This window comes from Anopheles coustani (genome assembly GCF_943734705.1).
Source record: "Anopheles coustani chromosome X unlocalized genomic scaffold, idAnoCousDA_361_x.2 X_unloc_4, whole genome shotgun sequence".
NCBI classification, from domain to species: Eukaryota; Metazoa; Arthropoda; class Insecta; order Diptera; family Culicidae; genus Anopheles; species Anopheles coustani.
Window position 1 is genome coordinate 802,501 of NW_026525148.1, and position 14,082 is coordinate 816,582.

A 14,082-nucleotide genomic window follows, 5' to 3' on the forward strand; every position below is an offset into this window, starting at 1 on the left:
TGGTGGTTGGTTGGTTGGTTAGCCCTTAGCTGGGCTGGCTGGCTGGCTGGCCATCGGTGGTGTGGTGTGGTGTGTTGGTTGGTTGGTGAACACTTGGCGGTACTTGCACTTGGCTGTGCTTGGACTTGAAGGTGGGATCCGGCTGGCCTAGGCCATTGGTGGTTGGTTGGTGGGTTAGCCCTTAGTTGGGCTGGCTGGCTGGCTGGCCATCGGTGGTGTGGTGTGGTGTGGTGTGTGGAGTCGAGCATCGCGCGCCGTTGCCTTCTTCGGAGTGTTGTGGGTACGCAAGTGCTTGCAGTGCAAAGAGGTTGGTGATGGAGTGACATTGCCTTCACCATGGAGTTGCGGGTACTTAGGTACTTGCAAGGAGATGGTGGTATGGTGGTGTTGCGTGTGTGGTGTTCGATTAGAAAGATATAATTTCTAAGTCCGGATTAGTGCTGTCAGTGGGGCCCCCGCTAACAGGTCCTGCACGGCCAGCGTGGGGCTTGACTTGGCGCTATTCCGGACTTGGGGCGATCACGATGTCCCCGTGCGGGACTTAGAAGATGGAAGAACACAAGTACCCTTATCCCATGACTTGTGAGCGATTGGCATACGTTACCACATGAAGAGAAAAATTGGCTAAGTCCTGGATCCATATTATATGAAGAGAAAACTCGGCTAAGTCCAGGATCCATATTATATGAAGAGAAAAATCGGCTAAGTCCCGGATCCATATTATATGAAGAGAAAAATCGGCTAAGTCCCGGATCCATATTATATGAAGAGAAAAATCGGCTAAGTCCAGGAACCATATATAATAACCTTATAATCGGCTAAGTCCAGGATCCATATTACATGAAGAGAAAAATCGGCTAAGTCCAGGATCCATATATATTAACCTAATAATCGGCTAAGTCCAGGATCCATATAATATGAAGAGAAAAATCGGCTAAGTCCCAGATTGGGTCTGTCAGAAATACACTTCCAAGTTACCACGCAAGCAAGCAAGATGGCCTAGTGATGGATCCATATGATATGAAGAGAAAAATCGGCTAAGTCCCAGATTGGGTCTGTCAGAAATACACTTCCAAGTTACCACGCAAGCAAGCAAGATGGCCTAGTGATGGATCCATATGATATGAAGAGAAAAATCGGCTAAGTCCCAGATTGGGTCTGTCAGAAATACACTTCCAAGTTACCACGCAAGCAAGCAAGATGGCCTAGTGATGGATCCATATGATATGAAGAGAAAAATCGGCTAAGTCCCAGATTGGGTCTGTCAGACATACACTACCAAGTTACCTTACAAGCAAGCAAGATGGCCTAATGATGGATCCATATGATATGAAGAGAAAAATCGGCTAAGTCCCAGATTGGGTCTGTCAGACATACACTATCAAGTTACCACACAAGCAAGCAAGATGGCCTAGTGATGGATCCATATGATATGAAGAGAAAAATCGGCTAAGTCCCAGATTGGGTCTGTCAGAAATACACTTCCAAGTTACCACATGAGCAAGCAAGATGGCCTAGTGATGGATCCATATAATATGCAGAGAAAAATCGGCTAAGTCCCAGATTGGGTCTGTCAGAAATACACTTCCAAGTTACCACATGAGCAAGCAAGTTACCACATGAAGAGAAAGCCGGCAAAGTCTGGGAATGTTACCACATGAACTGGAAAATGGGCAAAAACCTACCTTCACAGGGAACGTGAATAAGTAAGGCTGTAGACATCGGATCGACAAGCCAAAGACTGATATGGAAAGGAAATGAGTAGTACTAGCTTTCCTGAGAGTTGCAGAGCTTAGACTGCATATGAACGAAAGTTATTAAGCGTCAAAGTCAGAGAAGTTACCCAAAGGAACACAAGTTCCAACTTAGAGCATGTATACCGCCTAGACGGTAAGAGGTACGGCCAGGCTGAGGAATAAGGAAATGTTGGCCAACATGTTCCCTAACTATCCCCCGAAGACCGCAAAGCAATCCAACATCAACCAAGAAAGTTATAGCCCGATCAAGGAAACACCTACTTTGCACCGATATTGCACCAAATACATGTACCAAGCACCTTCGGTTGCATACCTGCAGGGGTTTACCATAGTAGGCCATGGAAGACCGATATACCGAACATAATCACTTTCTATCTCCTCGGGTGTTTGAGATAGCGCTTTGCGGTACAAGAACGAAAGTTAGACTTTATCTTGGTGCATCTTTTTGCCCAAGATCACAAGACCCTATCTACCAAGGCAAGAAAGTTGTGTGGGGACAAAATGTGAAAAAGTGCCCAAAGTGGCACACTTGAACCATATATTCGAGAAAAACACAAGTGTGGGCCCGAGCTAGCAAGTTGAAATGTTCTGACCGTCAGTAGCCCTAGTTGAGGTGCACTTATCATTATATGAGGCCAACGTGCCAGCTAGTCTCTAAAGGGGCGATATGGGTGTTCCAAGGTTTGTACCCAATTGAGGAAAAAACAGGGTAAGGTACGGTGTACCGCGAATAACTCGGGCTATAGATGTCCGATCGATGAGTTTGGCATATGTATGGAAAGGTCTCGACGAGACCTAACTACCCTGAAAGTATGAAGGCAAAGACTTGAATGACCGGGAAGTTATTAAGTGCACAAGTGGTAAAGTTGCACCAAAGTCCATGTTACCCGAAGTGGTACATGAACACCCAATATTCGACCAAAACACAAGTTTAGAGACGAGCTAGCGAGCTACATTGTTCAGACCGTCAGTAGCCCGCATCAAGACACGCATTTCATTATATTGAGCCTAGCCGCTAGCTCGACTCGAAGTCGGTCATATGGTTGGTTGATGGTTTGGACCGACCACGTGGTGTACCAAGGTGATGTACCTTTCATGAATTAAAACTCTGGCTGTATGGCACTGAGCGACAAGCTAAGGTGTGATTTGGAATAGTCTTGAGTGGGACTATTTAGGAAAAATGCGAACAAAAAATCACAAAGTCCTTGGGCGAAGCTATTAGCGAAACATAGAGCAAATTGGTACCAAAAACTATGGAAATGGGACTTGAGTCAAAAATAACCGCAAGTTGGAGAAGAGATAGCAAGCTTGCGTAGAACAATTATATTTGGTGCATGGTATCACCAACAAAAAAGTATATGGGGCCAAGGTGCTGGCTGGCCTCCAAAGTGGAGATATGGGCGATCCAAAGTTTGTACCCAAGTACGAACAAGTATGGAAAAAACAGGGTAAGGTACCAAGTACCATTAATAACTTCGGCTGTAGATGGCCGAGCGAGGCAAACGGCTCACCGTTGGAAAGGTCTTGGGGAGACCTATCTACCCTGAAAGTTTCATGAGGCTGAGTTGAAAGACCACGGAGATATTAGGTGATGATGGTCCAATTCGGGGACCAAGTCGCAGGAAATGGCGCTTGACCAAAATCACCCTTGGAAGGTGAATACCGGCTTACCGGTAAGAGATAGCGACTTGGCGTAGAATATTCATAAGTTGGGCGTGTAGAGACGCAACTTTTATTATATGGGGCCAACCCGGTCAGGGTGCTCCAAGTCGGTCGTTTGGTTGGTTTATGGTTTGGGCCGACCACGTGGTGTGCCAAGTTGAGGTACCTTTCATGAATTATAACTTGGTCAGTTTGCCACCGAGCGACAAGCTGCGGTGTGTTTTGGAATGGTCTTGAGTGGGACTATCAAGGAAAAATACCAATCGAAAATCAGCTTGTCCATGGCCGAAGCTATTAGTGAAACATATAGCAAAATGGGTCCAAAAACGAATGAAATGGGAATTGGACCAAGAATAACGGCAAGTTGGAGAAGAGATAGCAAGTTGGCGTAGAACAATTATATTTGGTGCATGGCATGACCAACAAAAAAGTATATGGGGCCAAGGTGCTAGCTGGCCTCCAAAGTGGAGATATGGGCGATCCAAAGTTTGTACCCAAGTACGAACAAGTAAGGAAAAAACAGGGTAAGGTACCAAGTACCATTAATAACTTCGGCTGTAGATGGCCGAGCGAGGCAAACGGCTCACCGTTGGAAAGGTCTTGGGGAGACCTATCTACCCTGAAAGTTTTATGAGGCTGAGTTGAAAGACCACGGAGATATTAGGTGATGATGGTCCAATTCGGGGACCAAGTCGCAGGAAATGGCACTTGACCAAAATCACCCTTGGAAGGTGAATACCGGCTTACCGGTAAGAGATAGCGACTTGGCGTAGAATATTCATAAGTTGGGCGTGTAGAGACGCAACTTTCATTATATGGGGGCAACCCGGTCAGGGTGCTCCAAGTCGGTCGTTTGGTCGGTATATGGTTTGGGCCGACCACATGGTGTACCAAGTTGAGGTATCTTTCATGAATTATAACTCGGTCAGTTTGCCACCGAGCGACAAGTTGCGGTGTGTTTTGGAATGGTCTTGAGTGGGACTATCAAGCAAAAATACAAACAGAATATCAGCTTGTCCATGGCCGAAGCTATTAGTGAAACATATAGCAAAATGGGTCCGAAAACGAATGAAATGGGACTTGGACCAAGAATAACGGCAAGTTAGAGAAGAGATAGCAAGTTGGCGTAGAACAATTATATTTAGTGCATGGTATGACCAAGAAAAAAGTATATGGGGCAAAGGTGCTGGCTGGCCTCCAAAGTGGAGATATGGGCGATACAAAGTTTGTACCCAAGTATGGCAAAAACTGGTAGAGGTACCTTTCATGAATTACTGCTCAGGCTGTATGGCACTTAGCGGGACGCTTGGCTCTGGTATGGAATAGTCTTGAGTGGGACTATCAAGGAAAAATACGAACAAAAAATCACCATGTCCACGGACGAAGGTATTAGCGAAACTTAGAGCGAAATTGCGACCAAGTCGCTGGAAATGGCCCTTGGACCAAGTATACCGTCAAGGCGGTACGAGATAGCGAGTTGACGTAGAACATTTATAAGTTTGCCTACAAGAGACAAAAGTTTAGTTATATGGGGCCAACCCGCTCAGGGTTGTCCAAGTCGGTCATATGGCTGATCGAAATTTTCGACCAAGTACTGAGAAAACAGGGTAAGGTACCGTGTACCTCGAATAACTTCGGCTGTAGATGTCCGAGCGAGGCGAACGGCATAGCGTTGGAAAGGTCTTGAGGTGCTCTAGGCACCCTGAAAGTATGAGAAAGCTATCTGGAAAACTTGTGGAGATATTAGAGAAACATAGGGCCCAAAAGATACCAAGTCGCAGGAAATGGGCCCTCCATGAACACCCTAAAATCCCAATTACGGCTAAGTTGCAGGCCAGCTAGCGAAGTGAAATGTTCTAGGCATAACTAGAACACGTTAAGGCGCAACTTTTTGAATAAGAACTTTTTTCGATATCTGGTCCCCAAAGGGGGGATATGGGCGATCCAAGGATTTTTCCAAGTTTCGGTACTTTTTACGGTATCGCTCATAGCTCCGGCTGTAAGCAAGCAAATGACAATCTAAGACATGATTTGGAAAGGTATTGAGTAGTACTAACTTACGTTAGAACACAGCGAAGCGCTATCGGTTCATGGCAAGGCCGATATAAACAGTCAAAGATGAAAAATGTTGATAAAATGAACAAAAATTACCTTGGTACGCGAATAGCGGCCAGGGATGAAGAGGTACGAAGTTGGTGTAGAACAATTATAATTAGGGCTTGGTACGCTCTAAAAGTTTGCCGAAGACCGCAAAGCGCTCAGACCCATAGAAAGTGGCCATTTGGGCCGAACAGTGCATGCAAAGAGGTGAAAATGCAAAAATTGCACTTTGGGGGGCGATTTGCGGGGGGAAGGAGGGGTCGGAGGGCAAAATGTCCCTTGACCAAAAAGTTTTATCTCGTCGAGATCTACAACATTGCCGAAGACCGCAAAGCGCTAGCTCGCAATCGAAAAATCGAGAATTTGAAAATTTTCTAAGGCTTGGGCTCCCTAAGGAAAAGTTTCAAAAATCACGTTTGTCCCCTATTTTGAAGGGGAAGGAGTCGGTTCCGGGGCATGGTGTCTTCGGCAAAAAGTCTTATCTTTTTGCGTACTTTCGACTAGTTCAATAAAAATTTTTGACCCAAAATTTGTTCGGCGGACCCCTAGGTCGAAAAACCCGAAAAAAGTCGAAAAAAGTCGAAAATGTCGAAAAATGAGAAAACCTCATATTCGGACTCTACACGAGCCCCAGATATTGAAAAGTGAAATCCGCGGTCGATTTGGAACAAAAAATTTACCTAGGCAAAGTTGTATGGAGGTAGGGACCCCTGAGAAAAAAGTTTGGTCCCGAGGCTCCTTGGACCACCAAGTCCCTAGGTCGGACCAAAATCGGAAAAAATCCGACCAAAGTCGAAAGTGTCGAAAATTTTAAAAAACCCCTTTTGGGGCCCTATGGCCTCCCTAGATAATGAAAAGTGAGGTCCGCGGCCGATCCGGAAGAAAAACTTGACCTAGGGAAACTTGTATGACGGTGGGGACCCAAAAAAATTTCGATGAGTGTAGTTTAGACAGGCCGGAAAATGTATCGGTGGTCCGTATCAAGGGACGTCTTTTAGTTCCATGGGGTGGTGGTCGTCGAACAAAGTCGCCTAGGTCGACCACCAGAAAGACCAGTCGTGTTGTAATGGATGTTTTGACCACTTTACTAGGGAAACCTAGTAGGTCGAAGCAAATTTGGGGTTCGAGATGAGTTGGTGAAAGTTGGTCCAACCTAGGTGTGCTTGGTGGAGGTTGACCATGAAAGTAGAGCATGATGGGAATGACCATAACTTTGGTTCTAGATGTCGGATCGGTACACTTTCGGCAGTTTTGGAAAGGTGAAGGCCTGCTCTAGCTATGTTTCCTACCAAGCTGAGCGCCTACTAGTGACCCGGAGGAGGTATTAAGGGTCAAAGGCAAAAAGGGGTACCCTAAAGTGCATGTGACCAAGAAAATGGGAAAAACGGTATCGCCTATAGCTCAGGCTGTATGGCTCGGATCGGAAAGCTTGGATATGCGTTGGAAAGGTCTTGACGAGCGCTAGCTATGTGTCCTACCAAGCGAAGCGCTAGGTGTTGAGCAAGTCGGTCATATTAGAGGGCAAAGGTGAAAAATGGTGGTTTAGAGGCGAAAATTCACCTTATGATCGAAAATAGCGGGCGAACGATAAGAGCTACGAACACGGCGTAGAACAATCATAAGTACGCTACCACAAGACCTAACTTTGGCCAATATAGAGCGAGAAGATCGGAGGTACCCATCAGGGTGATATGGCTGGTTCAAAGTTGGACCAAAACGAGACTTGAGAAATGGGTTGAAACACGGTATCGCGAATAACTCAGGCTGTATGGAACGGATCGACAAGCTAAGATCAGTGTTGGAAAGGTCGAACCGAGCGCTAACTATAATCCCAAACAACCGAAGCGCTAAGTGTTGAGCAAAACTGAGTTATTAAGCGACAAAGTGGAAAAATAATACCAAAATGGCCAAAAATCACACAAGACCAAGAATACCGAGCAAGCGGTAAGAGATAGCGGGTTGACGTAGAATACTTATAAGTTTGCCTCTACGAGACCTAAAAGTCGTCCATAGAAAGCGAGAAGATCGGACCACTCTGGAAGGGTGATACGAGTGGTCAAAAATTAGCAAAAATGAAACATGGCTAAAATGGATTTGACTTGTGCACCATGTAGCTCCGGCTGTATCGCATGGATTGTAGAGCTAGGATATGTTTTGGAAAGGTAACACCCAGCGCTAGATACGACTAGAAGAAAGCAAAGCGCTAACTAGCATGATTTGGAAGTTATTAAGCGTCAAAGTCGAAAAATGTTACCAAAATTGAAACTCGAGTACATTGGGCCAAAAAGTACAAGTTGTGAAATTTGGACTTACGAGTAAAATACCGAGCAGGCGGTAAGAGATAGAGACTTGGTGTAGAACAATTATAAGTTGGGCATGTTATAACCTATATTTGGCCCGAACATAGTCTCGAGATCGGTGGTACCTAAAAGGGTGGTACAGGTGTTAGATGGTTTTCCCAGAGCATAAGCTCCACATGATATGGAAAACGGGAAACATCATAACTTCGGCTGTATGGCATGGAATGGAACGAACAAGGTATCGATGGAAAGAGAAAAGGTAGCGCTAACTATAATTTCTACCAAGCAAAGCGCTAGCATGTGACCGTTCGGGTGTTATTGTGAGTCAAAGTCAGAAATTGTTACCACGAGAGGCGAAAATCCGACTAAGTCCATGAATACCGGGCTGGCGGTAAGAGATACGGCTTGGCCGTAGAACATTTATAAGTTGGCCAATACAAGACCTAAGTTTCGTCCATAGACGACAAGAAGATCGAAGATACGTGAAGGTGAGATATGGGCGTCCCAAAGTGGGCCTTTGAAAAAGTGACAAACTTCCCTTATAACAGCATACACCAAATATCTCTGGCTCTATGGCACCGAATAAGAAGTTGAGGTCAGCGATAGAAAGGTGATAGTCAGCGCTAAATATCATACGAACAGAGTGAAGCGCTAAAGGGAAAGGATCTTGGTGATATAAGGTGACAAAGTCGAGAAAAGTTGCCTCAAAATCATGAAAAATGTGAAAAAATGGCTAAGTCCCGGGTGCCTTAAGGGCAGGTTGATCGAATGTACCGAGCTGGCGGTACGAGATAGAGACTTGGTGTAGAACAATTATATGTTTGGCATGGCAAGACCTACATTTGGTCAATACAAAAAGAGAAGATCAAAGAAACCCGTAAGGGTGATATTTGTGTCCAAAGGTAAAAAGCACTAAGTCTTGGGAAACTTATATGAAGAAAAAGGACCCTGATGGGTCATATAGGATGGATCGAAAAATCGGCTAAGTCCCAAAATGGGGATGTCAGAACTACACTCAAATGTTACCACACCAAGCAAGGCAAACTTATATGAAGCAAAGGACCCTGATGGGTCATATGGTATTGGTCGAAAAATCGGCTAAGTCCCAAAATGGGGATGTCAGAACTACACTCATGTGTTACCACACCAAGCAAGGCAAACTTATATGAAGCAAAGGACCCTGATGGGTCATATGGTATTTTACGAAAAATCGGCTAAGTCCCAAAATGGGGATGTCAGAACTACACTCAAATGTTACCACACCAAGCAAGGCAAACTTATATGAAGCAAAGGACCCTGATGGGTCATATGGTATTTTACGAAAAATCGGCTAAGTCCCAAAATGGGGATGTCAGAACTACACTCAAATGTTACCACACCAAGCAAGGCAAACTTATATGAAGCAAAGGACCCTGATGGGTCATATGGTATTTTACGAAAAATCGGCTAAGTCCCAAAATGGTGATGTCAGAACTACACTCAAATGTTACCACACCAAGCAAGGCAAACTTATATGAAGCAAAGGATCCATATGGGTCATATGGTATTTTACGAAAAATCGGCTAAGTCCCAAAATGATGATGTCAGAACTACACTCAAATGTTACCATACCAAGCAAGGCAAACTTATATGAAGCAAAGGACCCTGATGGGTCATATGGTATTGATCGAAAAATCGGCTAAGTCCCAAAATGGGGATGTCTGAACTACACTCAAATGTTACCACATCAAGCAAGGCAAACTTATATGAAGGAAAGGACCCTGATGGGTCATATGGTATTTTACGAAAAATCGGCTAAGTCCCAAAATGGGGATGTCAGAACTACACTCATGTGTTACCACACCAAGCAAGGCAAACTTATATGAAGGCAAGGACCCTGATGGGTCATATGGTATTTTACGAAAAATCGGCTAAGTCCCAAAATGATGATGTCAGAACTACACTCAAATGTTACCACACCAAGCAAGGCAAACTTATATGAAGCAAAGGACCCTGATGGGTCATATGGTATTGGTCGAAAAATCGGCTAAGTCCCAAAATGGGGATGTCAGAACTACACTCATGTGTTACCACACCAAGCAAGGCAAACTTATATGAAGCAAAGGACCCTGATGGGTCATATGGTATTTTACGAAAAATCGGCTAAGTCCCAAAATGGTGATGTCAGAACTACACTAAAATGTTACCACACCAAGCAAGGCAAACTTATATGAAGGCAAGGACCCTGATGGGTCATATGGTATTTTACGAAAAATCGGCTAAGTCCCAAAATGGGGATGTCAGAACTACACTCATGTGTTACCACACCAAGCAAGGCAAACTTATATGAAGGCAAGGACCCTGATGGGTCATATGGTATTTTACGAAAAATCGGCTAAGTCCCAAAATGATGATGTCAGAACTACACTCAAATGTTACCACACCAAGCAAGGCAAACTTATATGAAGCAAAGGACCCTGATGGGTCATATGGTATTGGTCGAAAAATCGGCTAAGTCCCAAAATGGGGATGTCAGAACTACACTCATGTGTTACCACACCAAGCAAGGCAAACTTATATGAAGCAAAGGACCCTGATGGGTCATATGGTATTTTACGAAAAATCGGCTAAGTCCCAAAATGGTGATGTCAGAACTACACTAAAATGTTACCACACCAAGCAAGGCAAACTTATATGAAGGCAAGGACCCTGATGGGTCATATGGTATTTTACGAAAAATCGGCTAAGTCCCAAAATGGTGATGTCAGAACTACACTAAAATGTTACCACACCAAGCAAGGCAAACTTATATGAAGGCAAGGACCCTGATGGGTCATATGGTATGGATCGAAAAATCGGCTAAGTCCCAAAATGGGGATGTCTGAACTACACTCAAATGTTACCACATCAAGCAAGGCAAACTTATATGAAGGAAGGACCCTGATGGGTCATATGGTATTTTACGAAAAATCGGCTAAGTCCCAAAATGGGGATGTCAGAACTACACTCATGTGTTACCACACCAAGCAAGGCAAACTTATATGAAGGCAAGGACCCTGATGGGTCATATGGTATTTTACGAAAAATCGGCTAAGTCCCAAAATGATGATGTCAGAACTACACTCAAATGTTACCACACCAAGCAAGGCAAACTTATATGAAGCAAAGGACCCTGATGGGTCATATGGTATTGGTCGAAAAATCGGCTAAGTCCCAAAATGGGGATGTCAGAACTACACTCATGTGTTACCACACCAAGCAAGGCAAACTTATATGAAGCAAAGGACCCTGATGGGTCATATGGTATTTTACGAAAAATCGGCTAAGTCCCAAAATGGTGATGTCAGAACTACACTAAAATGTTACCACACCAAGCAAGGCAAACTTATATGAAGGCAAGGACCCTGATGGGTCATATGGTATTTTACGAAAAATCGGCTAAGTCCCAAAATGGTGATGTCAGAACTACACTAAAATGTTACCACACCAAGCAAGGCAAACTTATATGAAGGCAAGGACCCTGATGGGTCATATGGTATGGATCGAAAAATCGGCTAAGTCCCAAAATGGGGATGTCTGAACTACACTCAAATGTTACCACATCAAGCAAGGCAAACTTATATGAAGGAAGGACCCTGATGGGTCATATGGTATTTTACGAAAAATCGGCTAAGTCCCAAAATGGGGATGTCAGAACTACACTCATGTGTTACCACACCAAGCAAGGCAAACTTATATGAAGGCAAGGACCCTGATGGGTCATATGGTATTTTACGAAAAATCGGCTAAGTCCCAAAATGATGATGTCAGAACTACACTCAAATGTTACCACACCAAGCAAGGCAAACTTATATGAAGCAAAGGACCCTGATGGGTCATATGGTATTGATCGAAAAATCGGCTAAGTCCCAAAATGGGGATGTCAGAACTACACTCAAATGTTACCACACCAAGCAAGGCAAACTTATATGAAGCAAAGGACCCATATGGGTCATATGGTATTTTACGAAAAATCGGCTAAGTCCCAAAATGATGATGTCAGAACTACACTCAAATGTTACCATACCAAGCAAGGCAAACTTATATGAAGGAAAGGACCCATATGGGTCATATGGTATTTTTCGAAAAATCGGCTAAGTCCCAAAATGAGGATGTCAGAACTACACTAAAAAGTTACCACACCAAGCAAGGCAAAGTACCTAGGTGAACCCTAGGAAGAAACACGGACCAAGTCAGATGGCCTAAGTCAATAGAACAAGTGACCTAGGCAAAGTTGTATGGCGCTGAGGACCCTGAAAAATCTGGTTAGTGTAGTTTAGACAGGGTAGGTTTTTGGGTCGGCCGAACCCCCTTATTTTGGGTTTTGGCCTCATCAAGAAGCTACACCTAGGCAAACTGCCTAGGGTGAAAGTGCGAAGACCAATCGAATAGTAAGACAAGTTTTGACCGATCGCCCTAGGCAAGCTTGTATGAAGAAAGGGACCCTAAGGGTCATATGGAAATACATGAAAAATCGGCTAAGTCCCAAAATTGGGATGTCAGAACTACACTAAAAAGTTACCACATCAAGCAAGGCAAACTACCTAGGTGAACCCTAGCAAGAAACACGGACCAAGTCAGATGGCCTAAGTCAAGAGTGCAAGTGACCTAGGCAAAGTTGTATGACGGTGAGGACCCTGAAAAATCTGGTTAGTGTAGTTTAGACAGGGGAGGTTTTTGGGTCGGCTGAACCTCCTTATTTTGGGTTTTGACCTCCTCAAGAAGCTACACCTAGGCAAACTGCCTAGGGTGAAAGTGCGAAGACCAATCGAATAGTAAGACAAGTTTTGACCGATCGCCCTAGGCAAGCTTGTATGAAGAAAGGGACCCTATGGGTCATATGGAAATACATGAAAAATCGGCTAAGTCCCAAAATTGGGATGTCTGAACTACACTAAAAAGTTACCACATCAAGCAAGGCAAAGTACCTAGGTGAACCCTAGCAAGAAACACGGACCAAGTCAGATGGCCTAAGTCAAGAGAACAAGTGACCTAGGCAAAGTTGTATGACGGTGAGGACCCTGAAAAATCTGGTTAGTGTAGTTTAGACAGGGGAGGTTTTTGGGTCGGCTGAACCTCCTTATTTTGGGTTTTGACCTCCTCAAGAAGCTACACCTAGGCAAACTGCCTAGGGTGAAAGTGCGAAGACCAATCGAATAGTAAGACAAGTTTTGACCGATCGCCCTAGGCAAGCTTGTATGAAGAAAGGGACCCTATGGGTCATATGGAAATACATGAAAAATCGGCTAAGTCCCAAAATTGGGATGTCTGAACTACACTAAAAAGTTACCACAGCAAGCAAGGCAAAGTACCTAGGTGAACCCTAGGAAGAAACACGGACCAAGTCAGATGGCCTAAGTCAAGAGTACAAGTGACCTAGGCAAAGTTGTATGGCGCTGAGGACCCTGAAAAATCGGGTTAGTGTAGTTCAGACAGGGGAGGTTTCTGGGTCGGCTGAACCTCCTTATTTCGGGTTTTGGCCTCCTCAAGAAGACAGACCTAGGCAAACTGCCTAGGGTGAAAGTGCGAAGACCAATCGAATAGTAAGACAAGTTTTGACCGATCGCCCTAGGCAAGCTTGTATGAAGAAAGGGACCCTATGGGTCATATGGAAATACATGAAAAATCGGCTAAGTCCCAAAATTGGGATGTCTGAACTACACTAAAAAGTTACCACATCAAGCAAGGCAAAGTACCTAGGTGAACCCTAGGAAGAAACACGGACCAAGTCAGATGGCCTAAGTCAAGAGTACAAGTGACCTAGGCAAAGTTGTATGGCGCTGAGGACCCTGAAAAATCGGGTTAGTGTAGTTCAGACAGGGGAGGTTTCTGGGTCGGCTGAACCTCCTTATTTCGGGTTTTGGCCTCCTCAAGAAGACAGACCTAGGCAAAGTGCCTAGGGTGAAAGTGCGAAGACCAATCGAATAGTAAGACAAGTTTTGACCGATCGCCCTAGGCAAGCTTGTATGAAGAAAGGGACCCTATGGGTCATATGGAAATATACGAAAAATCGGCTAAGTCCCGAAATTGGGATGTCTGAACTACACTAAAAAGTTACCACATCAAGCAAGGCAAAGTACCTAGGTGAACCCTAGGAAGAAACACGGACCAAGTCAGATGGCCTAAGTCAAGAGTACAAGTGACCTAGGCAAAGTTGTATGGCGCTAAGGACCATGAAAAATCGGGTTAGTGTAGTTAAGACAGGGGAGGTTTCAGGGTCGGCTGGACCTCCTTATTTCGGGTTT